General features: G+C 50.8%; 1 long non-coding RNA gene across 2 annotated transcripts; it reads right to left on the reverse strand.

Annotated features, from left to right (window-relative positions):
* Nucleotides 1-5365: 5365 nt before the first annotated feature.
* Nucleotides 5366-10388, reverse strand: LOC128627959 (uncharacterized). Of its 2 annotated transcripts, none has more exons than XR_008392263.1 (5): nt 10340-10388; nt 9664-9823; nt 8712-8804; nt 7187-7245; nt 5366-6633 (listed from the first exon to the last, which is right to left on the reverse strand). It is a non-coding gene; the product is annotated as an uncharacterized LOC128627959 (long non-coding RNA). The 2 variants fall into 2 exon arrangements; XR_008392262.1 differs by having other exon boundaries at nt 7187-8318.
* Nucleotides 10389-26902: the final 16514 nt, after the last annotated feature.

The following is a 26902-nucleotide window of genomic DNA, read 5'->3' on the forward strand; positions in this document are numbered from 1 at the left end:
ACTGGAGGTCCAGATGCCTCTTTTTTCCCTGAATAGAACTGTGGGTGTGAAAATCTCCTTGGTGTGTCTGGGTTTGATTTTATTTCACTGTCTGGACCAGGCGTTTGGGAAATTTAGTCACGTGGAAATATGTTCAGGAGAATGACCACTGCAGCTTATTCTCTATTTTGCACTGTTGGGTTATTCTGTTAGCGGGTGATTCGGGCCTTTGCCTTCTCTGGCTGCCTGTGCTAGTTTTCTCCTCTGTTTTTCCATAACGGGGAGGAGGCAAACCGCTGCCTCACAGTGCCTTCCCTCAGCTCGGAGGGTTGTCTGTGCATCTCCGCCGATGCAGACCCCGGACGTCTGCCCCTGAGCGTCACCAGGCGGACAGAGAAGTAAATCAGGGACAGGCTTGGCTTGCAGAGCTGCCCTGGGACGGCCACCAGCCTGGGTGTCTCTGGGTCCTGAGAAAACCTGGGTAGTGGGTACATGGCATTTGTTGTATTATTGTTCCTACTCTCCTGTGTGTTGGAAGCGCTTCATCCTGAGAGTGGTTGTTATCCGGTTGTGTGGGAGGAATGCAGGGAGGAAGCACCCCGGGGCGGTGGAACCTGGGGCGTTTGGGAGTCCCGCAGGCTGGCTGTGGGAGAGGGAGAGGGGAGGATTAGGAGCATTGGGGGCCCGGGGGCTGAGGGTGGCTCTGCCTGCCCTCTCCACGCAGGCTCCCTGCCCTCCTCGCTCACCCTCCCCTGCTCCCCTGTGACAGAGGCAGGGGCTTCAGCCCAAGCTGGTGAGGGAAGAAACCCCTCGCTCAGTACAGCCCTGTCTGAGCCCCCTTTCTGCTCTGCTCCATGGGGTGGGGCGACCTAAGTGACCCCAGTGTGGTGGAGGTGTGCTCCCCTGGAGATTTCTTGCAGTTCCAGAGCTTCTTGGGGCCTGAGAAACAGAAGTGATAATCCACATTGGTCCCCAGTACCTTCAATGGGGCTGAGAGCACTTGCTCATCCAGGCAACCCCTGTTTATAGCAGATGAAATGACGCATGGTGACAGTTAGCTCTCTGAGCCACACATGGGAATGGAATCTGTGTTTCATGTGTCCGACGTGGGCCTTGGGGATACAGGGCGGGGGCTGGGAGGTTAATTTCATACAACAAAGAGGCCCTTTGCTCTCAGTGGCAAATCTTTGAGCATCTTCTCATGGAACTTGGCAACGATGCCGGAAGCTGAAGATGAAAAATGTATTACAGAAAGATAAACCAGTGACTTCAGCTGCTGAGAATAAATTCAGCCACCCCAGCCTGCGACCTCCTAGTTCCATATAAATCAATTTCTTGACAATTTTTGTCCATTTCCCACATACAGAATAAGCATTTTAGAGGTGTTCACCTAGATCAACCCTCCTTCTTTCGTTTCCTGCAAACAAAGAAGGCTTGTATGAGAAAGCAAGTGCTTCTTGCCATCAGAGAAAGTCGGCAGCTGTAGACACTAGAGTATGAATTTAAACCGATGTAGCCAAGTAACACTGGCAGGAGAGAGATGAAGTGGGGACCTCATGTTGCCCAACTTTATTTTGTGTGTTAAACTGACAAAATGCTTCCCCCAATTATCCATATTATTACTTAAATCCTTTTGGTTGTATTGCTCCTGCCTAAAATTAAGGATAGTTAAACTTTGGACTCTATGTCTTAAACTTTATTTTTTACCTTGATGAACTCTTTATTCTTTTAAAATGAAATTAGGATTTAAATACTTTGTTCTTAGCTTGGTCCTGAAAATCAGCATGCTACTCTTTTATGGAACTTCAGGGGAAAAAAAGCCTACTAAAAAATACAAACCAATGCCATTCTTTCTCAGTTAGACACACTCCTTCCCTCATTGCCTTGATTCCACGGATCCAGAGTAAAATAAGCTGAGTTGCATTTTGGGGTAACTAAGTATTAGTACTTTCTAATGTACTTGTCAGAGATGTGCTATTTTAGACTAGAATGGAAAAGGTGGGCTTTGAAATGACACAACCCTGGATTGGAATGACAACTTTAGCAGATGCTGTGACCTTGGGAAAGTTCCTGGTCCACTCAGAGCCTCTGTTTTCTCATCTATAAAGTGGGAATATCAATACAAACCACTCGGATTAGCTGTGAGGGTAATGGGGAAATATACCATGGGCCAAAAAAAAAAAAAGGTGCTATGTGCAGATAGTAAATGCTCAGTAGAAGTGAGATCTTCCTATTTCCCTAGAACAGCCCCCCTTCCCTCATAGAACCCCAACTCCTCCCAGAGGCATCCCAGGGAGGCTCAGAGGAGGGGCCGGGGAGCAGGCAGTTGCAGGGTCAGCCTATTGGGGACGTGGGAGGAGGGTCAGCTGGAAGCACAGAGGAGCAAGGGCTGAAGGGGAGCCAGTTTCAAATGAATGAGGGGAGATCAAGGCTGGGAAGTCTGCAAAGGGGAAGACCCCAGAAAAAGGAATCATTTCAGCAGGAGGGGGTGGGAGCCACCTGGCCCTGTCCCAGCTGGTCCCCCCCTGCAGGCTCAGGGCCTGGGTGGAGCGTGCATCACACGCCATCGGGGATCCATGGGGGAGGTTCTGGAGGACACAGGGACTCAGGGAGACACTCTGCCTAGGAGTGAAGTTTGTCCGGCTGGTTCGAGTTTTCTTCTCCAGGTACTGGGGGGAGGTCAGGGGCTGTGGTGTGTTTTCAAGCACCCTAACCACACCGCACAGCCTTCTGAAGACAGTTGGTACTCGGGAATCGAATGGTAGCGTCCGTAATCTGGAGGCACGAGGCTGACCCAAAAGTTGGTGGGCTTGTGTCTGAGGGGCTTGGGAAATGCGAACAATCATACAGAGTAGTTTTTAACTTTATTTTTTACAGAAGGAATTTGGAGCTTCATCACAATAAATAAATGGGCCCAAAGTATTTCGGACAGAAATGTCTGAGCAGAGATTCCAGGTGGCCCCCATGTGTCTTCAGGGGGCAGATGTGAATGGGCGCATTGCCAGAGGGTCCGAGGACGGCTGGGGACGCCTTTCAGTTTTCCTGTCTCACTAGTCGGAGTGAGGGGCTTCTGTCTGGGCCTGGTGACAGTTTGGGAATCAGGTTATGAAATAGGGACTCATCTGTACCCCCATCAGGCCACTTCCCTGGTGAGGGATGCTCCACTAGAAAGGGCCAGGCTGTCGTTCACTTCAAGGTCATTTGGTTTGGTTGCATTCAGGATAATTTTATCTGCATTATACACCATTTGATCTGTTCTTCTTTTTAAAAACAAAAACATGAACTTGAGTCTAATCATGACCTTCTCTTTATACCTGTCCTGATGTGTGCCTTACCTTCCCCTCTACCCTCTGGACAAGGGCAGTGTGCCTGCAGGCAGCGGTCAGTGTCAGGCGTCAGGGCCAGGAGAGTGAAGCAATTAGGAGCATCCAACTTTCAGTTATAAGATGAGTAAATTCAGGCATCGCAGGGACGGCTCAGGGAGGTTAACGATACATTGTATAATTGTATAATGGTACTGTATAATTGACATTTCAAAGTGTTCTCAACATACAAAAAATGGCAACCGTGTGAGGTGATGGATGTGTTAGTTGCTTTTGGCAAACATTTCACAGTAAAACTGGAAAATAAAATAAAAGCATCAAGCTCCGGAGTCAGGTTGTTTGTATTCAAATCCTGATGTCACCTCTTATTGGCGAAGTCACCAGACACTACTCATCTGTACAGCAGTAACCTTGGCTTCTCAGGGGAGGATGAGGTCATCAATGTCAAGTTCACAGCAAGAGCACTCAGTACACATAAGCCACTGGAGCAGGTAAAGCCCTGTGCAATGACTCCTCAAGTCCAAGTTTTCCACTCTGGTTGCCCGGCCTCTGTTAGGAGGGTCCTACTTCTGTTGGAGTCCTGGGAGCTCTTTCTGCCTGTAATGCCAGATCATCCCAGTCTGACGGTCTGTTCCGTCCGTCTGGCAGGCGAGGCCCTGGATTGGTTTATAGCCCCCATGCAATCTGCCCAGTGTTCTCCGAAGGTGACATGTCGTAGCTATTATTCCTGCCTGTCAGAAACCACGTAGGGACAATTCTTTTCTGATGACGACGAGTCATCCCCGCCAGCCTGAGTGTGGGCCCTGTGCTCCGTGAGCTCCGACCCTGAGAACTGTGTGAACTGTCAGATGCCCCACTGATCCTAGGGCTCACCCACCTGTCCTCCCCGGTCTCAGCTCTCCCACCGGACTCCCCCCAGCTCCTTGTTCACTCGGGGTCATGGTCCTGACCGTGTACCTCAGTCGTGCCACCCATCATTGATCAGGCTCAGCACGGACTCTCCCGTGCCCTCCAGTCAACGCCCTCAGCCCACGGGGTGGGGGAGGGGCAGTCACCTTGGTTGCGCATCATTGCCAGTGAATCGTGTGTGGGGTATGGAGTCATCACTTCAGGTCATCACGCGAACCGTGAGAATATGCCTGGGGCCATAGAGTGAGAGAGGTCCGGGGGGCGTGGGGAACGAGGGGAGATGTGGACCTGCAGCGAAACCTCACCGACTCCCCACCTTGTGTCCAGTTTGGTCTTGGTCGTGCATGTCAGTGTTTCTATGGTGACTGTGTTGCGTGTGGCACTTCACCACGTTTCTCAGCTCTGCTGCCAGCCTTCCCCAGGCTGTTAGTACAACTACAGTGTCCAGTTGACCCCGCCCTGAGCAAAGGGACATGGGTACGTGGACACAGTCCTAGACGTGGAAGAATTGTGGTAAAGTGTCACAAAGACAGTGTCTACTCAATGTGGGACATTGGCTGTCACTTAACTCTTCATCTGTAGTTTCTGAACTGGAAGCTGTTGTCTGTCACTTGTGACACTGCTGCCACTTTGTCACCAGGGGGCAGCAGTCTGAGATCCTATTCTGAGATCCAGAAAAACCCATGACTTTTCCAAACCACACTTAAAAATTGAAAACTATATTAAAGAATTCAAAGACTAAACAGTAGAGTAGATAATCTTATGGAGTAAGCTTTTTAAAAGAAATAAACTCCTAACTTTACTGGCATCGATATTGCTCTCACTAAAAGAGTAACTCTCTAGAACAACTGAATCCAAAACTGTTTTAACATTCAGTCCCAGAGCAAATATTTCACTGGTCTTAGCCTATAGATGGGCTTACTAATGCCTCCTGCCTCCCACCCCGGCCCAGGTAGGTGAGATGGACTCACTGTACTTAGATGATTCAAACTAACCCCAGTCTGCTTCTTTAACATAACAGGTCCGCTGCCCTGCTGAGGTCCCACCCATTCTTCTCCAGACTCCTCTGATCTCCCAGCGGGCACACGAAAAGAAAGAGGTGGGCTGGCCGTGCAGCTGCTTCTTCGTGCCAGCACCTGGCTTTTTCTCTGAAATAGTAAGGCAGTGGTTTTCCACTTTATTCGTAAATCAAAGGGAAGCATCTCACACAGTCATTTTCCTAACAGCTGCTGGGGGCAGGGACATAATGGCAGGGAGCCCTTGCAGCCTCCAGAACAGACCCCCAACTTCCCAGTGTACTCGGGAATGTGGGTTTTCTTGGAGAGAGGGCTCGGTCTTCATGAAGAATTTGCAGGTGCCTACAACCTACTCCCCCAGCAAAAGTGGAGTTTCAGGGAAGTGTGGCTGGTGATACACATGAACTGTTGTTATGAACTGTTGTTATCAGCTGTGTAGCATTTGATAGAGCTCATTTGCTAGCTTTATAAACTTGCAAACTCCTCCAGGTCCTCTCTACACTGTTCCTCTTTTTCAAGGCTGAATTATACTCTCTTGTATGTATACAGCACATGTTCTTTGCCTGGTCATCTGTTAGCCCTTGGGCTGTTTCCAGGTCTTGGGTTTTGAGAACACTCTTGCAGAGAACACGGGAGTGCAAGCATCTCTTGGAGATTCTGATCGATTCTTTTGGACAGATACCCAAAAGTAGAATTGCTGGATCATCTGGTAGTTTAATTTTTAAGTTTTTAAAGAACCTCTGTATTGTTTTCCACAGAGGCTGCACCAGTTTGCATTCCCACCAGCAGTGTGCAAGGGCTTCAGATTCTCCATATCCTGGCCAGCACTTGAGGTCTTTGCTTTTTAAAATAATGGCCATCCCAACAGGTGCGAGGTGCTATCTCATTGTGGTTTTGATTTGCATTTCCCTGATGATTAGGGATGTCGGCCATTGTAGGTCGTCCTTAGGAAACTGGGAGTTTCAGAACATAAGAGTAAAACTGTCCCAGCCCTTCCGTCGATGGCTGTAGCTCAGGCATAGTGAGAATCTTGGACAAACCAGAGACACTCACTGTGTCCCCGAGGAGAGAACTCCTGTTGCAGGTCTCGTTCTGGTCCTCCTGAAGGCGAACCTCTGGTTTGCTGATGGTGGGTTTTCAGGGGCTGCCACGGACCGATCACCATGTGCCTCTGCACGCAGAGCTGAGTTATGCTCATGGGGCTCCCGATCGCTCCCCAGAGAACCTGCCTGCCAACAGTCAGCCGCACAATCAGTGTGGACCCAGGTCTTTGTCCCTGACCTGGAAGGAGTGGAGGGCACACCCACTGAGCTGGGTGTGCCGAGTGAGGCAGGGGCATCCTTCCTGCTTTCACATCCTGGAAGGGAGGTGCGAATTCAGCTCCTTGGTTGAGTAGGCAGAGGGTTCTGAGAGGGGAAAAGATGCATTTCACCAGGAATGGGTTTAAAAATTGGCACCGCACATGCACAGAGGAAGGATTCGGCAGGCGCAGCTCAGTGGGGAGAAATGCAGCGATGAAAATGCTTTCGAGAGTCAGAAAATCACGTTTCCACTATAATCACTTGTAAGCTGGTTCCTATAGTGTTAGATCTAACTTAGGTCTTTGCATTTTTTAAAAAGTGAGCTACAAAGAGTCAGGAAAGAGAAAAAAATGAAAGGAGATGAAAACTATCCCCTATGTAGGAAAGATAAAGAATAGGACAAAAAGGTTCAAGAAATCTTGTGTCTCCTTCACAATTTTTAAAAGACAAAGGTGTGGAATGGATATAATAGCAAGTGAACATCATGTCTTAAAGTGGTAGTCGACAGTATTCAAAGATTAATAGGCAGTAACGATGCTGCTGATCGGACATTAAAAGCAGTTATTGAGGCCAACCCAGCAGCCAGGTGGAGCTCTGCTGAGGGAAACAAGCCAGACACAGACAGACAGACAGACAGACACTGTGAGGTCCCACTTACCTCTGACGCCTGAAAAGCTGAGCTCACAGAAGCAGAGAGTAGAGTGGTGTTACCAGCACCTGGGAGGGTAGAATGTTTGTGTCCCCCCCCAAATTCATATGTTTAAATCCAATCCCCAATGTGATGGTGCTGGGAGCTGGGGCCTTTGAGGGTGATGTGGTCATGGGGGTGGACCCCCTCATGAATGCAGACGCCCCTTCCACCACTGGAGTGCAACCTTGGGCCCTCACCAGACACCGCATCTGCCAGTGCCGTGATCTTGGACTTCCAGCCTCCAGAACCGTGAGAGGGAAATCGCTCTCGTTTACAAGCCCCCATCTTCAGTGTTTTGTTACTGCAGCCTGAACAGACACTCACTGTTTCTTCTTCGTCACCTTTCAAACGTTTAAAACTCATAACCACTTTTTCTTCCACCTGAATCAAGACGGTGGTACCATTCCAGCTAAGGAAACCTGTAACCTTCCACTTGCAAAGCCCAACGAAGAGTTTTCAGGCTTCGGCTCACGGACCGACTGCTCTCATACCCTGTGACCCTCCCTCCACCTGGCTCAGGCCCTCTGCCACCTCCGCCCGTGTGGCCTCTTCTCTCCACCCTTCAACACCGGAGCCACAGGCGTTTGTCTCCCGCCTCGCTCTACTCTCCCACCACGTTCTCTCCCTAGTTAATCTTATTTACCTGGCACCTAAATAAACATTAATGGTCTTTCCTAGATCACCCCACAAACTCTGAACACATTTTGACCATCTCTGAACATCTACCCCCATAGGAAACTTAAGTGCAAAGTGTCAAAAGCTGCGTTTACCATCTTCCCTTCAAAATGGTTTCTCCTCCTCCTGCGACCCCTGCTTCATTTGGCAGCACTGCCGTGTGCCTCCCCCAAGCTAGAAATCTGGGGAGTGTGCCAGCTTCTGCTCCCCCCCCCCCCACGCAGTCGGTCTCTAAACTCTTCCACCATGACCTCCTAGCGTTCGGCTCTAGCCCTGCTGTCCGCTGCGCAGGCTCGGTCTGATTTGCCCTGCTGTCCGCTGCGCAGGCTCGGTCTGGTTTGCGCTCGCCCTCGTGCCTGTTGATGGCCCTCGTTACTCTTCTCACTTCTGCTGGGTCCTCTCTCCACACAGGCACTGGAGGGATCTGGGAACATGTGACCGGGTTGCTCTTGTTCTTAGAAACACTTCCATGGCTTCTCGTCCTTTCTAGCAGCTGATTTAAAAACATTAGGGGATCGCCTGTGCCTTTGAAAAGTTTCTAAGAAATACGCCGAGACAGACACTTTGAAGATAATTGTTCAGATTTCAGAGAGCATTCGAGCCCCGGGTTAAGATGTCCCGGTCTGCAGGCTCCAGGAGTTGGGGAAGACCGCCCCGATCCCGCCGCACCTGCCGCTGGGCCCACTCCCAGTCTCCCGCCTGACACTCCAGCTGCCCGCCCAGGCGGCCCCCTAATACCCGCACTGCATCGTGCTCCTGAGCTGCCTGGTGGGCTGTTTCTGCCTGGACCCTGACTTCCCTGCTCCTTGGTGCGTACCTGCACGTTCTCCAAGGCTCCGTCCTCCGGGGGCCTTCCTGGACTCCTTCCCTTCCCCTGCTGTCCTCACTCTGCTGGTTGAGTTCATTGTGTCTGCAGAGCAAATAGAGTGACACGGCTCTTGAATACATAGAGATCATTCAAAGTAGTGCCAAGCTCAGTCTTATATTGCTGCCAACAAAGGAAGACATATTTTTCCTGTCTTTCTCAATGAAGGAGCTGCAGCGACTGAACCAGTTTCCTCTGGAGTGTTCAGCAGTAGAGCCAAATAGAAGAAGACTTCGATTTTCAGCCCCTCAGACGGCTCTGTGGTTGGGGGGCACCGACTTCACGCATTATACACTACTAGTCACTGGAGTGGAAAATCGCATACAGCCCCGAGTGCTAGAGAGGAAGCTTCGCTCACAAGCAACTCCTAACCTGGAAGATGTCAACATTATTCTCGGCGAATGGACAGGGAAGGTTAATTAACACTATGGAAGCATAATTATTCTCTCAATCAGGTCCCCCTCCAAATCACTGTGAAAGTCGATGCCACAGCACTCTTGGCCCGTGCTGCAGCCCGGCAGTGGCACCGCGGACCCTGCGGAGGGTCACAGGGTGGGCGGCGATAGACACTGTCAAAGACAGAGGACACATTTAGAAATAGCTGGAGTTCCTTTATGACAGAATAAGAATAAAAGGCAGTAAAAACTACCCAAGGCTGAAGGAGTCACAGAAGCAAACAGAGAAGCCATTATGAGGAAGGCAGAAGGGGCTGGGACATTTTGATGAAAACTACTAAACCGAGTGCAGAATTTTCAGAAACTTGTCTCTGGGCAGATTATGTTTAGTACAAAAATAGCCATGATGTTAGGTAATGGATTCCTGAGCATTTGGGAAGTGGAAGGTGGTTTAGATGGCAGGCAGCAGGGTTATCTTAATCCCTGCTCTGTCATGGTAGGAGACTGACCTTGAATTTGTCACCAGACCTCCTTGGGCTTTGGTGTCATCACCTGCACAGTGGGGGAGTCGGCCTGAGTGGTCGCAGATGTTCTTCCTAACTTGGCGATTTCGTGCATCCTGACTGTAGATAGAACTGCATGGCCCCAGGCAGACAGTCTGAAAACACACTGTTGAATAAGATTAAAACAAGACAAGCGAACAGAAATAGACCTCTCAGTTGGCTATAGATAGGGTTGACCTTTAGCTAAATCTGGAGCTTGTTTTATTTTTATTTTATTTTGTTTGCTCTTCACCCTTCTGGTTGGAGCCCTGCTACCCGGGCACCCACACCAGACTCACTTTGCTGCCCTCTCTGGCTCCCAGGACCCCACAGAACCACCCAGAGGAGCCAGACCCTGGGCTCCTTCCTGATGCTGACAAGTGTTCTCTGACTCCTGGGGCCCCGTAGTCACATCTCTGCCTGTTCCCACGTGGTGGACTGGCAATCAGAGAGCCATCCCCGCTCACAGGCAGCACACCTCTTGTCCGAGTGGGAAATAACATAAAAGCAGGCCCCGTGTTCAATGGGTGGGCCAATTACCTTTGGGTGCCCTCAGAGAAATCCCAGATTATAGCCTGGACTTTCTGGTTCTGCCACTGACTAGCTATGTCCCTTTCTTGCTCTGTATTTCAAGCAACTTTACATGTAAATAGGAGAGTTGAGGGTCATCTTCTCCCGATCTTAGAAGCGTGCTGAGATGTCCCAGTGAGGCAGCAGACAGGTCTCAATGAGGCAGCAGGTCTGACGTTGCTTAGTAGCCTGCAAACCCTTCCCCTGGTAGCAGGTGGCAGTCTTGTCATCATTGTCACCCAGGCGGTGGGTGTGGCAGGCATGTGAGAGATGGATGAGGGGAGCCAGGGACACTTCTGGAGCCCTGCTTCTAAATCGCTCCCCCCGCCCCCTGGAAAACGACCCTGGAATAAAGTGAGAGTTTCCTCCCCTCTGAATCGAATGCATAGTGGCTACAATGTTGATTTTGCTCCAGTTCTGTGCTGTTCACTTTACGGAGCATAGCCTCCCATGGGGTGGACTGGCGCAGGCCCGGAAAGGGGCAGGAAGTTGTTCCAGGGTCCACGGCTGCTATAAAATGCAGCAAAGCTGCAGACCTCATGCTGTCTGACCGCCAAGCTCCGCTGGGGCCACTGCTGCTTCCGTTCCAGACGCTGTGCCCACCGGGAAAGCCATGTGGTCCTCAGCGACCTTTGACCATTGGGCAGGTCAGACACTGCTGCCACAGGACCTTGACACTTGCTGTTCCTAGGCCAGCACTTCCCTTCCTATAGTTGTTTGCATGGCCCACTCCCTCTTTACACAAGGGTCCCCTTCTCAGCAGACCTTTCAGACCTTTTCCCCTGCAGCCCACCTCCCCTGCTCTGCTCTGCACCTCACGGCCCCCATATGTGACGCTCCTTCTCGGAGCTTAGAAACTGGGTTCCGATGCAAACAGCAAGTGGTGCAGTTTCTGACCTTATTTGTTTATTATCTGTCCTCCCCTCTGTCTGGGAGGGCAGTTATTTTTTCCCTGTTTTGTTCCCTGCAGGATTGCCAGCTCCTGGGTCAGTGCCTGGCATGTGGTTGGCATTGGTGAACATGTGCTGAGTGAAGGCCGGGTGTCCATAGAAGCAGATGGTGGGGTCGAGGCGGTGGGTGGGGAAGAGCTCAACAACCAGGGAGGCTGAGAAAGTTCTAGCTGCTAAAGTTCTGAAGTTCCTCCAGAGCAGTAGGGTGTCCAGGCCACAGCCGGACATGGCATTTCTCCTAAATGACGTGTCCCCTCTGCAGCCGCAGGAAGGGAGCAGGACCAGCCCACAAGGCAGTGTCCAAGCCGATGCTGTGTCCATACAGCACACAGAGTGGACACCATTGCTGAGTCACCCATAGTCGTGCTCTCCAAATTGGTCTTGAGCCCTGGGGCACACCTTGCACGTGATCCTGATGGTTCTGGGGCCCAGAGGCCTGAGAGACAAACTGGGCACAGCATCTCTTCAATGCAGAGCCCGAGGTGAAATCAGTCCCTTGTGCCTCACAGTTTCCTCACTCCGTCTCTGGGATGTCACCGATGCGCTGAGCTGGTGACACAGGGCTGTGCTGTGCCCGTGAATCATGAGCGCTTGTTGGTGGGCAGGGGCTGAGAGCAGGCGCTTTTTGAGTCGGGATTCCCGGGTCCGCTCTGGGCTCCAGCACTCAGGGCCAGCAAGACGGTGGTCACCTTACCCACAGTGCCCTGCACTGTCTGCCTTATCTTCTCCGTAGGATTGTCGAGAGGCTTAGATAAAGCTGTGTAGAGTCCCTGGAGCTGCGCCTGGAAGAGTGGGAGAGCTTATCCGCTAGGTCTCTCCAAATGGGCAGGAGAGTGTCTGTGCGTGGGCGTGCTTGCTGCCCGTCTTGGGGAGAGACGGCGGAGCGAGGAGCCAGAAGCACAGCCTGAGACAGGTTGGAGTGGCCGAGTTAGGGTAATGGCAGGTGACAGAGGAAGCCTCCTGCACAGGAGTGCTCTCGAAGCTGGCCCGGAAGTACACCATTGGGGTTTCTGGTGATTGAAACAAGGCGGGTGCCTGGCCGGGTGGGTCAGTTGGTTGAAGCTTTGTCCTGCACATCGAAAGGTTATAGATTTAATCCCTGGTTGGGGTGTGTATGGGAGGCAACCAAATGATATTTCTCTTTCACACCAGTGTTTCTCTCCTTCTCCCTTTCTCTAAAATTAATAAACATATCCTCGGGTGAAGATTTAAAAAAATGGAAGGGAAGGACTAAGTTAGTAAATATAATTGCAAACACATACTTGGTAACTAAGCAATTTGGCCAAGATCCCCACTGCAGCGAGGGAATTTTCCCCTTGAAAACTGGAATCATAGCGATGATGTCATGCATGGCTTTGGAGGGTGTGTCCGAGTGTGGTGGTCTCTTCACTGCTGTCTGCGAGGCCCTGCAGGTCGGTCAGGTGAACACGCAGGGTCCGAGTCCTCCAGGCGCACAGAGGAAGGTCACTGCAGACGGGGCGCTCTCACTCGGTCTTTCCATGGCCATCGCTGAGTTTGCCCGTCAGCCCCTGTCAAGGCCTCGGTCCCAGCATTCGCTGTACTGCGTGCACTACCAGCCGAGGCCGTGCTCAGTGAAGTGTGCAGCCCAGGCAGTGAAGCGGGGTTTCCTGCTGAGTCTTTGCTCTTCTCCGTGTTGGAGGCCCTGTGGTCAGAGGAGCGGTGGAGGGAGGTGGGGAAACACGCGGGCGGTTGCTCTACCGTCCTCCAGCCACCAGCAGCGCGGTGCTCTATTTCTTCATCTCCCAGACCAGACGCAGGCACGCACACCTCCCGCCTGTTTTCATAGACCAGGGTGATGGGCAGCTACTCTGCTTCCTCTGGTCTCCAAAAAGGAGGAAACAACTCCCCATTGTGTTGCCTTCCCCCGCCTCCCCAGAGAAATCTCTTGTTTTTCTATTCCTTCCCCAGAACCGTCATCCTCTCCTTCATTTGTCATCACTGGCCATGGATCCACTTCACAGAGCTTCAGTCACTTGTGGACTGGTTAGGACACGCACATTAAAAAACAACCACATTCCTCCCCCACCCCCTCTTGTTTTAAGATGAAGAAAATATCCTGTTGGTTTGTCCATGGCTTGTTTGTTTCTTTCCTGTAAGTTGCCTTTGAGATCATAGTGGGCAGGGTTGAGATTAGAACATTCATTTTCCACTCAACCCCACGAACAAGAACTTTATCAATTCCCCGAACAGCTCTGTTTATAAAAATTGGTGAGATTTGGGCCAGGTTCTTTCGGAAACAGCCTCCCATTGTGAGAATCTCAGATGCAAATGGTCGTTGAGTCATAGTTTGCATGGATGGAGCCAGAAGCCAGGGTCCCCCGGGGTTGACACGGCTTCAGTCTTTTTAAATATGAACTGCGAACCTCGGGGTTTGGGCCCAAGACAAGGTGCTTGGGAGGCTGCCCTTCCTTTGTACAGGCTGAGAACACAGTGGTGTTCCTGGATTCAGGAATTCCTGGATTCAGGAATTCCTGGTACAAACACATGTGTGTTCACACACACACACACACACACACACACGCACACACACACACACCCCATTTACCCAGATCACGGGGCAAAGAACTGCTATTTCAGTGACCTCGTAGGTGTGGGAGGGTATGGAGAAAGATGAATGAACTTGACATAGCAAAATGAAACACAAGGAGAGAAGGTGTGGCAAGAAAAATAAACACACCATCGGTGGGCTGCAGGACAGCTTTTTGTGGCCTGCTACCTGTGCAATTGGAGTTTCTGAAGGAGAGAAGAGAGAAGGGAAGACAACAGAAATAGCTGAAGAAATAGGCAGGGAGAGAAGATGGAATCTGGGCTCTCAGGCTGGGAGGGTTGGGAGGCTGGCCGAGAAGCAGCAGGCTCCGGAGTCTCCTCCGCTCCGGCCCAGGTGGTGGGTGGATGGCAGTACTGACCACTCAGCAGGAAATAACGAAGATGGGGCTGGGTTTCTGGGGTCAGTAGAGGGTGGAAAGTTTAATTTTGGCATGAACGTGGTGCAAATTTGACCCGCATTGGGAGACATTTGATGTCTTCTTCTTTTCTTTTTCTAGTTTTGCGATTTTGATACCTACTGACCGGAGATGATCTGACAGTGTGCCCCATTCTACTGGAATGGAGCATCTGACATGGTAGCAGGAGGCCGGGACGGGGAGGGAAGAGGTGTTCGGTGTGGCTCTGCCCCTGACCAGCCAAGTGGTCGAACGGCAGGGCACCCTGTCTCCCCCGCCCCTCCTGTAGGCAGGCTGCATGGAGCCTCCTTGCTCTTAGGAAAGATAAAAACATCTACACTCGTCCCAGGTTTACTGAATCAGATTTTCCAGGGAAGAGCCCAAGCACCTCTATTTAAATTTTAAAAACTTTTGACATATTTTAAAAGGCACAGAGAAGATGCAAGAATCATACAAAGAATTCCCAAATGACCTCACCTGTATGGTCTAGATGTGAGCATTTCACACGTGTGTACTGGCTCTCTCAGCACATGCCACACACACCACACACACCACACACACCACACACATACCATACGCCACACACACCACACACATACCACACACACACCACACACCACACACACACAAAGTATGTGTCTCTTAGTATGTGTTTTCTGCACTATTGTAGGGAAAGTTGCCAATATCAGACATGATGCCTCTTTACCTTTAAATATCTTTGTTTTCTAAAAATCAGGACTTATACAATATAATGATCACAATCAAGAGATTAATATCAATAAATACTGTTATTAACAAACTTACTCAGATTTTGCCAATAGTCCCAACAGTGTTTTTTTATGGAGGAAGGAAGCCCAAGGCCTTGTGTTGTGTTGGCGCATCTCGTTAGCCTCTCTTCCTCTGGAACAGTCCCTGAGGACTTACTTTTATGACTCTGGGCTCATGAAACAGTGCAGGGCAGTGATTTCCCAACACGGCCCCCACTTTGGGCGTGTCACGATTCCTCGTGATTGGGTCTGGGTCATGCACTCTGTGCCATCTGCTGTGCCAAACAGTGACGGAGCGTCTTTCTCTACGGATCAAGTCCCTGGAGCCCCGAGGTCCCTTAGCTGCATTCCTGACAGGGGTAACTGTGGTCACTGGTGAAGGTGGTTCCTGCCAGACTTCTTCACTGTAAGGTGATTTTACCCTTTGTAACCACTAAGTGTCTTGCAGAGGGAGGTTTTGAGACCATATTCATTTCCACTAGCTTTGGCTTTCATTGATTGACACCCTCTACTCTTAATAAGGCTTCCAGGGCATTCTGGGGTGCTGGCCTGGCCTGGTTTGGGGACCAGTGCTTGGGAACCTCTGTGTCATTGGGCAGCAAACTCTGTGAAGGTGGAGCCTTGTCCCTGTCCCAGCATTGGCCTGGTGCCCCGTTCCCAGCAGGTGCTCAATCAGTGGAGAGAAAGGAAGCCAGAGGTGACTGTAGCTCCTCCCCGGGTTATTTATCATCATGGGTAAAATGAGGGAGATGACCAATCATAACTGGTGTTTTTTTATTGTGTAAGTTTCTACACTCCCAAGTGCAATGGTAACTCCATTAGACAAAGCTTTCTTCTACGTGGTGGACTGGCTGTGTGTGCCGTGGAGACAAAGGAACGGAGACATGCTCTGTAGCTCAATGTATGCCACAGGATGTGAAGGTTGAGACTGGTTTATTCAGTCTGACTCATTCAATCACACTTCGTATGGGCCAGCCCCAGCTGCAGGCGTTGGGAATGCAGCAGTAACAAGATGGGCGTGTCACCTCATGAGGCCAAGAATACCACTTTTCCCAGCTCCCTCTAGTCGAGCAGTTGGTGACGAGCAAGGACAGACCTGCAGAAATGACCTCTCTCCCCGCTCATGTTCACACTGGTGCCAACTGGGCCTGGACAAGCGCCTCCCAGGAGAACTGGGCAAAGGTGTACGCATGATGTAGAAGAAGAAGCTCTCAGTTACAAAGAAGCATGCGTTGTTCGGAGTGGCTCGTGAAGTTAGTCGCCAGTGTTAGTCATCCAAACTTTTTATGTATTTGTGTTGTGAAAAACTCACTTTGCTTTGTTTCTGAAGGAATGAGTCTGATCAGAGTCTGTTTATTTCTCAAAGCAGCCTAGGGTAAAAGCCAAGATAAACCCTTGATACTTTCTGATTCATAAGTAAACTGAAGCCGCTTATATACAGATGAACTTTGCAGAATAAAATGAGTGAGGTCATGATAGTGAGTTAGTCGCTGCAATGCTGATGTGTACAGTGTAGTTTAGATGAGTGGAAGAACATCCTACAATAAATGTAACAAATACAGTTTTCTAAAACAAACAGAATAGCAAGAAGATGCGGTTGTCCATGAACAACCATGCACAGCAAGCGTAGCAGAGTGATTAAGCGTTACATTCCGTGACAGGTAGTAATAAGGCTTTTACAATTTGTAAACGGATGTCACAGGAGAATTTTTGCAAACCAAGTGGTCCAGACTCGGTTTGACAAGGTCGAGAAGAAGAACTGGTCAAACTGGTTAGCTACTAAACCCTTGAGCGTCTTTGCGGTGTCCGGCTCATGATGTGCTTCACCTTCTGAGGTGACTTCGGAATAAGACGTAACAGGGACTCAGTGCTTTGCAGTCTCAGAACACGTGCGTCAGCAGCTCTCCCATTGTCTGAAGGTCTGTTGAAACTTGTGGCCTTTGCTTTCCACTGTTCTCTGAACCAAAGCTGAATATAAGAAGGTAGAATTTATTATGTTTTGTTTCTACACATCGTATTTCTTTCTTAAACCCCCAGGACTCTACTGTTTACTGAAGACTACCTATTGAACTGTTAATTCTAATTCACGCCAAGGGACTGTAATTCAATATAGGCAGCTTATCTGGGGGTCCTTAGTTTTTCCCACCTGCGGTCTTTGCTACTCTGATGCAGTCCGACGCATTCTTCCAGGACATTTGTCTCTGACTATGTCCTCCGCCAGCCAATCCTGGTGGAGCTCACCTTGCCAAGCACTCTGCTCCCACATTACGTGCTACTGTGTCTCTCAGCTGTCGTATTTGTTCCCTGGGGGCGGCTCTCCTGGCTTATTCCTTTTTGTGTCCACAGCACAGTTCATGGCACATGGGTGGGCTTGGTTAGTTAATTGAAAAAACGAAACACCTAATGCAGGATGAAAATGGATTCTGGCGAAAGTGCTTGTCCAAATCAGAGATGACAGTGTATGAATGACTGAGTGGGGGCTGTTTTGCTGAGGGGGCTCCCAGGCCCCTCCCTGGGCTTGCCTGCCACTGCCCTGCTTTCCTGCCTTGGAGGGGAGGCCCTCCGGACTCCAGGGTCAGAGACTGGTATTTTTGGAGCTGTCTTCTGGGTGAGAGAGTGCAGCTGGCTCCTGTCTCGATTCTTCAGTATTTCCCAAGATCCCTCTTCCACCAGCAGAAATTCCCTGGAAATCCCCAGAATCATCCACCAGGGAACCAGAAATCAGGTATCACATACCAGTGCCATATTTACTTACCCATGCCAGGTGAGCTGGGGGAACCCAGCCCCCCTTTCCTACTGAAACTCTAAAGGCTGGGAAAAACCTGCAGACCTTTATCTACAAAGAATGCCAAGAGGAGAAAACAGTAGGCAAGAGACTTAAACACATCTGCAGAAGACGTGGCTGAAGAAGAGTAGCTGGCCCAGCAGAGGAGAGGAACCGGTAAAACAGTGCCCACAGAGCATGCGCTGTGGAGGAGCAGGCCAGCTGCATCCCAGACCCAGGCTTAGTGGTGCAGAGAATGTCAGAAACATGTGCGAACCGTGAGCCCCATTGCTTTTGGGTTCTAAGATGACTGTCACTGAGTTTTGCTTTTTGGGAAACTAATTATCCAGCTGCCTTATGCCTGCGCTGTCCACTTAAGCTGCCGATTCGTGTGTGGCCCTCATGGCCCAGGTCAGAGGTTCACAGTTCTTTCCCACACAGTGCGTATTTCCCACGTCACTTCCTCTGCAGTTTTTGCGAGTCTCCCAGACCTCACTCACTCTGTGGGAGGCAGGCAGGGGAGACACTGGTCTCCGAAAGCTTACTCTTTCTGGTCAGCCTGGCTGAGAGTTCTTGTTTTTGACCCTCTGCGGGACAGGCAGCCCAAGCTGGCTCGCTGCCAGGACTGTTTGAACACTCATGGTTGGCCTCGCCTGGCCGTCTGTGTGGGTCTCGTGCACACAGGCCCGGGGTGGGGGGCAGGGGCACTGAGTGGTACGCCTGCCCAACAAGACTGTTCACGGCCAAGGAGCTGCCCGCTGATGGCGGAGCCCCCAGAGGCCTCCAGCTGAGGCGTCCTCTGGGAGGGGACCTGTGGGGGACTGAGTGGGCAGCCTCAGGGGGTGACTGCACCTCCAGACCCCCTGAGAACTGTCTGTCTGCACTCTAGTCCACCCTCATTCTGTTGTCTGCCTCTGGATGGCCCCACAGATGGAGATGCTGCCTCCCGGCTGCGTGTCTGCTGCAGCCTGCTTTCGGCAGCATCTACTCGGAGGGCTGCCCCTGGGTCGGTGGGACCCAGGAGACATCCTTATTGGTGACAGAGTCTGGGTGGGCTGTCTGTTTCACCTGGGTGCCCCGAGGAAAAACTCAAGTCCAGGGCCTTGACTTTGTTTTCGGAGCATTTCTAGGTTTACAGAGAAATCGAGCATAACATACAGACTTCCTGTGGACCGCCTCTCTGCGGTGCCCCCTCTCATTAACGCCTTGCATTAGTGTGGAACATACACTATGGCCAACGAGCCCGTAGCGATACCTTATTATTAACCGGAGCCCAGAGTGTACACTAGGGTCCACTCTCAGTTGCACTTTTCCATGTTTCTGGACAAAAGGTTGACGTAGCATCGTACAGAATGGCCTCTCTGATCTAAAAGTCCTCTGTACCCCATCTCTTCGCCCCGCCCCCATCTCACCTGACAGCTTGGTGAGGTGGGGCTTTGTAGGCCTGTCACAGTGCAGAACTCCAGCCCTGTCTCCCTGTCGGTGAAACGGAGTGAGGGGTGTGTCTGCTTCCTGTCACTGTGAGTGTTCAGGGCTAGTCCACCTGGACGTGTGAGCACTTCTCGGAGTGACCTGAGGCCTTCTGAGAGCCTGGGTGTGCCTCCTCCTCCCCCCCCTTGGGGACTGGAGATCAGGATGCAGGGGGTCAGGCAGCGGGTGTTTGGGCGTCGGTACTAGGAAAATGTTCTCTGGGCCACTCGGGGCACCCGGGCCAGGCTCACTGTCATGGCATCTCAGGGCAGCTGCGTGGTGGTCCAGGGCGGGGTGCGACCCCTTGGACACCTGTCCCTGATGATGTTGCCGGGCAGGACGTCCTGTGGGGACCCACAGGGAGTGTGCCCTTGTCCTCGAACTGGGACCCGTGGGAAGTGGTTTCCCTTTCCCATCTCTGCCGTGTTGGCTTGGGGAGGCCTGGCCTGCAGTGTTCAGTGGTGAGGTCATGGTCAAGGAGAGAGCTGCAGGCATTGAGCTTGGGCTGCCTGGCCAGACTTGGGAGGGTGGAGCGGAAGCTCACATTGGCTTAGTTATTCCAGGAAAGTCTGCTTTCCAGAAGGAAAAAGAATCACTCAGCGAGTCTGGCACTCTTCTGTAAGTCTTTAGCAGCCTGCTCTGACTGGCAACACTGCCTCCCACTGTCTGCCCCAGCCCGGGGCCAAGTGGGCCCCAGGGAGGGTTCTAGGCATGCAGGCTGCTTCACAAATGCATGGTCAGCAGCTGCCTCTGGTGGCACTTCCTGGAGTGGACCCTGCACCTGGTTTAGCCAATCCAGGTCTCTGCACCTTTTTGCATATCCCAATATTCCTGATGCTGTGGGAACTCTCACCAGCCTGGTGTGGGTTTGGTCCGGACCCCCTTGCCCATAGGGTGATCTGGGCCAGGACAGTCTCCCCCAGGAACACGGATCCCGTGACTTCCGGGCATGTCTTTGCCCTCACTCTCTAACACCCCACTGCCCCCACCCCTGTCGACATTCCTGCTGCTCAAAGCCAGGCTGTCTGCACTTTCTGTTGCAGACCTGGGAATGGACCCTTGCCAGGCCGGTGACGCAGGGTCTTCTTTGGAGGTGTAGCTCCTGTCACTCAGGGGTCCATGTCCCCACAGGTATGGCATCCTCACAAGGCAAGTTCACTGAGGGACCAGCAAAGCCCTCAGCAGAGAGTCCTCGTGAGAAAGGAGGGAACAGTTCAGGAATGACACACCCCTCCAGAGGGATGGACTGTACTGACCGTGACTTGGCGCGTGTCACTCACAGAGCCCGAGCCCACCCTTCCTTAGCATGCGCAGTGCTGGGTCCGAGACCAGATGTGCTGTGTGTTGGCCAGACCTGGGTCTTGTTCATGGTCAACCCTTCATTCTCCTTCCCTGTGCCTGGTCTGTCTCAGACAATGGACACATTTTGCTGAGTGACTGTAACCCACACAGCATGAGTCAATAAAATAGGAAATCTCTAAGGTCCAACGAGGCCAGTATTTAGCAAGTAAGTAGGTTTTACCCACAGCCATAGGAAAGTCAGGAGGCAGCCAACCACAGAAGAAAGGGAACGTGGGGATAGGGGCTAACTACCCAGGTAGCTCAGAACGGAGGATATGGCTTTTCCTGTCGACCCCAGGAAGGCCGGCAGCCCTCCCCCCCCCCCCGCCCCCGGCCACGCTGGACAGGGCTTCGCAAGCACCTGGCATTTGGCGGAGTGTGCTTCACTTGGAGAATGTCCCACCTCCAGCAAGTCTTGCAGCTGATGGATTTGTGGAGAAGAAAGGACTGGAGCAAAAGAGAGTTTATGAAGTCTGCGTGATCAAGGCTGAGTGGTTTTGCGCTCCTTTAAAGACTGGGAGAACTGGTAGGCAGGGCGATCTGGCTTTCTCCGCAGTGAGGGGCTGCAGGGAGCGGAGCAGCAGGGACCCGACGTGGGCGGCAGGGGAGTAGAGTCAGGATGGAGCTTGGAAGAAGGGCCAATCTTGAGCAAGACAGGCCAGAGGCCAGCAGCACCCACGCCACACTGGGGCCACATCACTGAGCCTCGGGCAGTTTTGGTGTTTAGCTGTGTTCCATTCTCCTTCTCGGCCCTCGACATGTGCGCACGCAACACTAACGACAGCCCACGTATACTTTATCTTCTAAGGAGCTAGCAGTGCAGGCAGTTTCTCTTTAACCAAGTAACATTGTTAATTCTCAATCTTTTTTTTTTCTTTGTGCTTAAGAGCATCTGCAGAAGCTCCCGACCTAGAGACATGATTTGTTAACCTGTGCCCGACAGAGACTTGGAAAACCCCCGAGCATTATCATGGCAACAAGACGAGGCTCCGGGAAGGACGACCGAGAAGGACACGACAGAAGCTCACAGCACAGGTGACTGTTTATAACTCTCCTGTGGGACATGATGTTGCTCGTGGTGACTTGTTTTAACAGACACTGCAGCATGGAAATCTTTGTTTATTCAGCTCATGAACTGGAAGTGCAGCCTCAGAGTTTATTGTTGTTGCTTTTGGGTTTGTTTTGACTTTCTCTTTGGAAATGATTTCTGATTCAGAAAAGTTGCAAGAAGAGTGCAAAGAATCCTGTCTGTCCTTCACCCACGTCGCCACATTTGCTGAAGGGCTCCCCCTCCTCTCCCCTCCACCCCGGAGGATACATTTCCACAGCAAGCAGTTAGTTTAGGTGGTTTGTTGGCTGGCGGAGGGGGTGTTCCATGGGGTGGCCGGCACTGCAGGGAATGCTCGTGGAATTATGGGGGCATGAGTGCCTCTTGAGATTCACTGTATTGCCTCATTATTTACAAGTGTGTGTCTCTACTGAGGGAAGTTGCCTGACTTTTTTTTTACCGTGACCTTGAAGATTCCTCAATGACAGCATGTTTGTTTTTATTGGGATGGAAATACAGAGGCAGTTTGTGGGATTGAAGGCTGTTGGTTCTTTGGAAGACAATCTAAGACGGGAGGAATGTGGGGTTTTGTTTTGGGTTTCACTTTATAATAAGCTCAGTCTCGTGGGTTTCAATTTTATGGACCTTTGTCTGAGGATGGAGTTTACAGATGTTCCTCCGGGAGGGAAGCTGAGCGGGCGAGGAGAGAAAGGGCCTGGCGGCACAGCAGCGCTGCCTCCCCGGCAGCAGGGCCGTCCTGGTCAGGGAACCGGGACAATAAAGACAGCCGAGAAGCCGCGGCTTTCTGGACAGATTTGCCCACCGTGTGTAAAGCCTAATTACTCTAGCCCGGCGCTGGAGGATGCGGCAGAGAGTACATGGGTAACACGACTGTTATGATTTTAAACACGAAAAGTCATCTTTCTAAGTGCTACTTACTCTCTGTGTGCTTTGGGGGCCTCCCAGTTCGGGTCACCATGATGAATCACTCATTTAACATCGTTTCTCAAAGTCTCTCTCGGTTTCATGCAACTGGACCTTTCCTTTTTAGAAAAAGAAATTAAGAGTCATTTGAATTCATAGAGGAAAATAATCACTTTTGACTTTTCAAGATGGAAAACATGAAAAAATGAGAATGGATTCTAAAGCCATTTGTAGGATGAATTGGTTTCAAGGGGGCACGGGTGATCGGGGAGCACTGGGGGGAGGGGGGACAGAGGGAACGTGAGGAGGACGCACGTCGCTGATGAGGTTCGGTGGTGTGGAATGAGAGCGAGACCCAGCGAGGGGACACAAGCTCGTTGGCGGAGCGGAGTCTCCGCTCCGCCAGCCCTCCTCCCAGCACCGGGCCAGTCAGCATGTCTAGCTGTCTGGGTTACCGCAGTGCCACATCCCCAGGCCGGCACAGCACGGCCACTGGGTACTTCATACAGTGACTGCAAGATGAATAACATTGCTCAAAAGTGCCAAAAGAGATCCTTTCATGCCCTGGCCGGCTGGCTCAGTTGGTTGGAGCATTGTCCCGTACACCAAAAGGTTGTGGGTTTGATCCCTGGTCAGGGCGCATACCCAGGATGTGGGGTCAATCTCCAAGGTGCATGTGGGAGGCAGCCGATCAGTGTTTCCCTCTCTCTTTAGCTTATCGCTCAGCCCTTCCTCTCTCTCTAAAAAATCAATAAATATATCCTTGGGTGAGGATTTATAAAAAGAAAAGAGAGATATTCTTTCTTTTGGTAATAGTGATGGGGCAACTCAAGCCAATCATCTCACTGGAAATAATCACCCCCAAAATTAAATGACATTTTTTAAGCTCCTCAAAGGCATCCAAGAGCTCACAAGATAATGAGGACTTACTGGACTAAGATTTGGGAGAATATGAAATCCAGGAAAGTGAGGTTGGCATTAGGGATCGCTTTTGACCAAGGGCAGTAGAAAATCTGGAACACAGGGTCAGAGGGTGAGCAGCCCCCACCAGCCCCATGAGGTCAGGGGGATGGAAAGTGGGGGCCCAGGGCCCAGCCTATGCTGTGGCCTCAGACTCAGCGGAGCTGTTTCTCCCGAAGATGAGGGTGAAATGGAAGTCAAACGGCTTTTGCAGGAGCTGCGGCCCCATTCTGGCTCATCTGGGTGACCAAGGAGTCTTAGAGTCCTGAAGCTGGCATAAGGATAACAACTTTGTAGGCTTCAAAGTATTTCTACAATTTAAAAAAAATACACAAGGTCAAGTACATAATTAAACAAACAAACAAACCCCCAAAGTAGGCATATGAAGGCGTATCCTCGCCTGAGAAAGACCCAGTGAAAACAAGAAATAACACTCACAACATGGAGAGAGCCATCACCAGCAGATTGCTATTAAGGAATCATTTAAGAGAGTTATTTAGGCAGATAGAAAATAATCTTAGGGGACTTCCGGCCAAGATGGAGGCATAGGTGGAAACACTGTGCCTCCTTGCTCAACCAAGTTTATAGACAACAAAGTTTTAGTAACAAAAATGCAACCAAAACACAGAAAATTGAACTGTATGGAAGTCCAACAACAACAAACCATTCAGCCAGACTGGTAAGAGGGGCAGAGTCAGTGGCTGGTGGAGCAGGTCGGGCAGGAAAGATTGGCCAGACTGACCCAGGAGTGGAGGTGGCCACTGGCAGATCCCAGGTGTGGGGTGGCAACGGGCGGACACAGTGAGGGCACAAGGCGTCTGGCTGACTGTGCTGATACATTCACACAGATAAACCAGGTGAAGGAGCGAGCAGTGAGACAGACCACGCAGGCTAGGGCCCTAGGGACGGGACTTAAAGCCTAAAAACACCAATTGGAAAACCTTTCGGGGTTGAGGTGCTGGGAGAAGCTCCCAGGCTCACAGAGGGTTTGTTGGAGAGACCCACAGGGTCCTGGAGGGTGCACAGGCCCACACACCTGGGATCTGGCACTAGGGTGGCCTGGTTTGCTTGTGGGGAGCAGAAGAGGGGACCGAAATACAAGAGAGAGCAGAACAAACACCATTGCCCCTCTCTGCCCCCACCTCCACATACAGTGTCACAACCCAGCGACCTGGGTCGCCCCACCCTGGTGAATACCTAAGGTTCCGCCCCTCATATTTAACAGGTGCAAACAGACCAAAACATTATGGCTCAAGAAGAACAGCTCAAAGCCCCAGAGCCAATACTTCTAAGTGAACAAGAGATAGCCAACCAATCAGATGCACAGTTCAAAACACTGGTGATCAGGATGCTCACAGAACTGGTTGATTTTAGTCACAAATTAGATGAAAAAAATGAACACTACACTGAATGAAATGAAGCAAATTACACAGGAAACCAATAGTGATGAAAATTAGTCTGGGACTAAAATCAATGGAGTGGACCAGAAGAAAGGAAAAAATGACCAACAGAAAAGAACGAAGAAACAAGAATTCAAAAAAAAAAAATGAGGAGAGGCTTAGGAATCTTCAGGGCATCTTTAAACATTCCAATGTCTGAGTTATAGGGGTACCAGAAGGGGAAGAGGAACAGCCACCAGTGGAAAACTTATTTGAACAAATAATAAAGGAGAACTTCCCCAATCTGGCAAAGGAAATAGACTTCCAGGAAGTCCAGGAAGCTCAAAGAGTCCCAAAGAAGTTGGACCCAAGGAAGAACACACCAAGGCACATCATCATTACATTAGCCAAGATTCAAATGAAGGAGAGAATCCTAGCAGCAGCAAGAGATAAGGGGACAGTCACCTATAAAGGAGTGCCTATCAGACTGTCAGCTGATTTCTCAAGACAGCTTACAGGCAAGAAGGGGCTGGAAAGAAATATTCCAAGTCATGAAATCCAAAGACCTACATCCAAGATTACTCTATCCAGCAAAGCTTTCATTTAGAATGGAAGGGCAGATAAAGTGCTTCTCAGATAAGATCAAGTTCAAGGAGTTCATCATCACCAAGCCCTTATTATATGAAATGTTAAAGGGACTTATCTAAGAAAAAGAAGATAAAAAAGATGAACAGTGTAAGGACAGCAAGCTCACAGTTATTAAGAACCACACCTAAAACAAAAGCAAACTAAGAGGACAGTTAGACCAGGAGCAGAACCATAGGAATGAAGATCACATGGAGGGTTAGCAACAGGGGAGTGGGAGGAGGAGAAGGGGGGAGAAGGTACAGAGAATAAGCAGCATAGATGGAGGGGTAGAAAATAGATGGGGGGAGGGCAAGAATAGTATGGGAAATGTAGAATCTAAAGAACTTGTGACACATGGACATAAACTAAAGGGGGAGAATGGTGGGGGAGGGGGTGTGCAGGGTGGAGGGGAAAGAAGGGGGGAAATAGAACAACTGTAATGGCATAATCAATTATATATATATAAAAAGGGAGGTGCGCTCTGCCCCCATCCCCGCCTCCTCCCTTCCGCAGCTGACTTGTCCTACACGACCGAGTACCAAAGCTGCAAGCTTTTCTTTCTCCTGTCCCAGGTTTCCCAGCCTGTTTCCTATGACACTGGCCTCGTACCTTTGTTAAAACACTCGTTGTTCTGCTTGGCCTATTAGTGTTCAGGTCTGTGGTCACGAAGTGTTGAAAACTTGGTGGCTTAACACAACAGAAATGTATTGTCGTGAAGGCATGGAAGCCAGAGGCAGAGACCAAGGTACCTGCCAGGCCGCGTTTCCTTGGAAACCCGCAGGAAAACTGTGGGGTCAGGCCCCTCTCTGTCTCTTCCCGCTCCTGGGGCTCCAGGTGCCCCTGGGCTCCTGTCTGCGTCTCTTCCTATGGGACCTGTCGTCACATGGCCGCTTCCTCTGTCTCTTTTCTTCTTTTGAGAACCCCAGTCACGTTGGGTTAAGGGTTCACCTCGTTTCAGTCCGACCTCATTTTACGTTAAGGAATCACACCTGCAATGACCTCATTTCCAAACCAGGCCAGAGTCTCAGCCGCTGGGGACTGGAACTTCATTTTGGGGGGGGACACGATTCAACCCCTCACACCTGGTGCAAGAGTCGTGTGGACACGAGTTCCTTGCCTGCGGCTGGGTGGTGTCACAGTGGAACAGGCCTGGCCTGTCACTCGCCTCCTGTATAGACCGGGGCCCTTCAGCATCTGCTTCCCCACCGGTGACACAACCGCGACACCGAGGCTTATTACGGCATTTATTAGAGTCACTTCACACACCGAGTGGGCTCCCAGGAAACTGTGATTATGATTGTTAATGTTGTGTGGCGAACAGGGCAGCTACTCAATAAGCAAATGTAGTCACCACTTCCTCTAATAAATATTGACTAATTGGCAGGCCTCGGAACACCTGAACTGATGAGCTTCCCGGAGGCAGGAAGCAGTGGCAGCCAGCGA

The sequence above is a fragment of the Artibeus jamaicensis genome, unplaced genomic scaffold (assembly GCF_021234435.1).
Source record: "Artibeus jamaicensis isolate MK-2021 breed Jamaican fruit bat unplaced genomic scaffold, CSHL_Jam_final contig_497, whole genome shotgun sequence".
NCBI classification, from domain to species: Eukaryota; Metazoa; Chordata; class Mammalia; order Chiroptera; family Phyllostomidae; genus Artibeus; species Artibeus jamaicensis.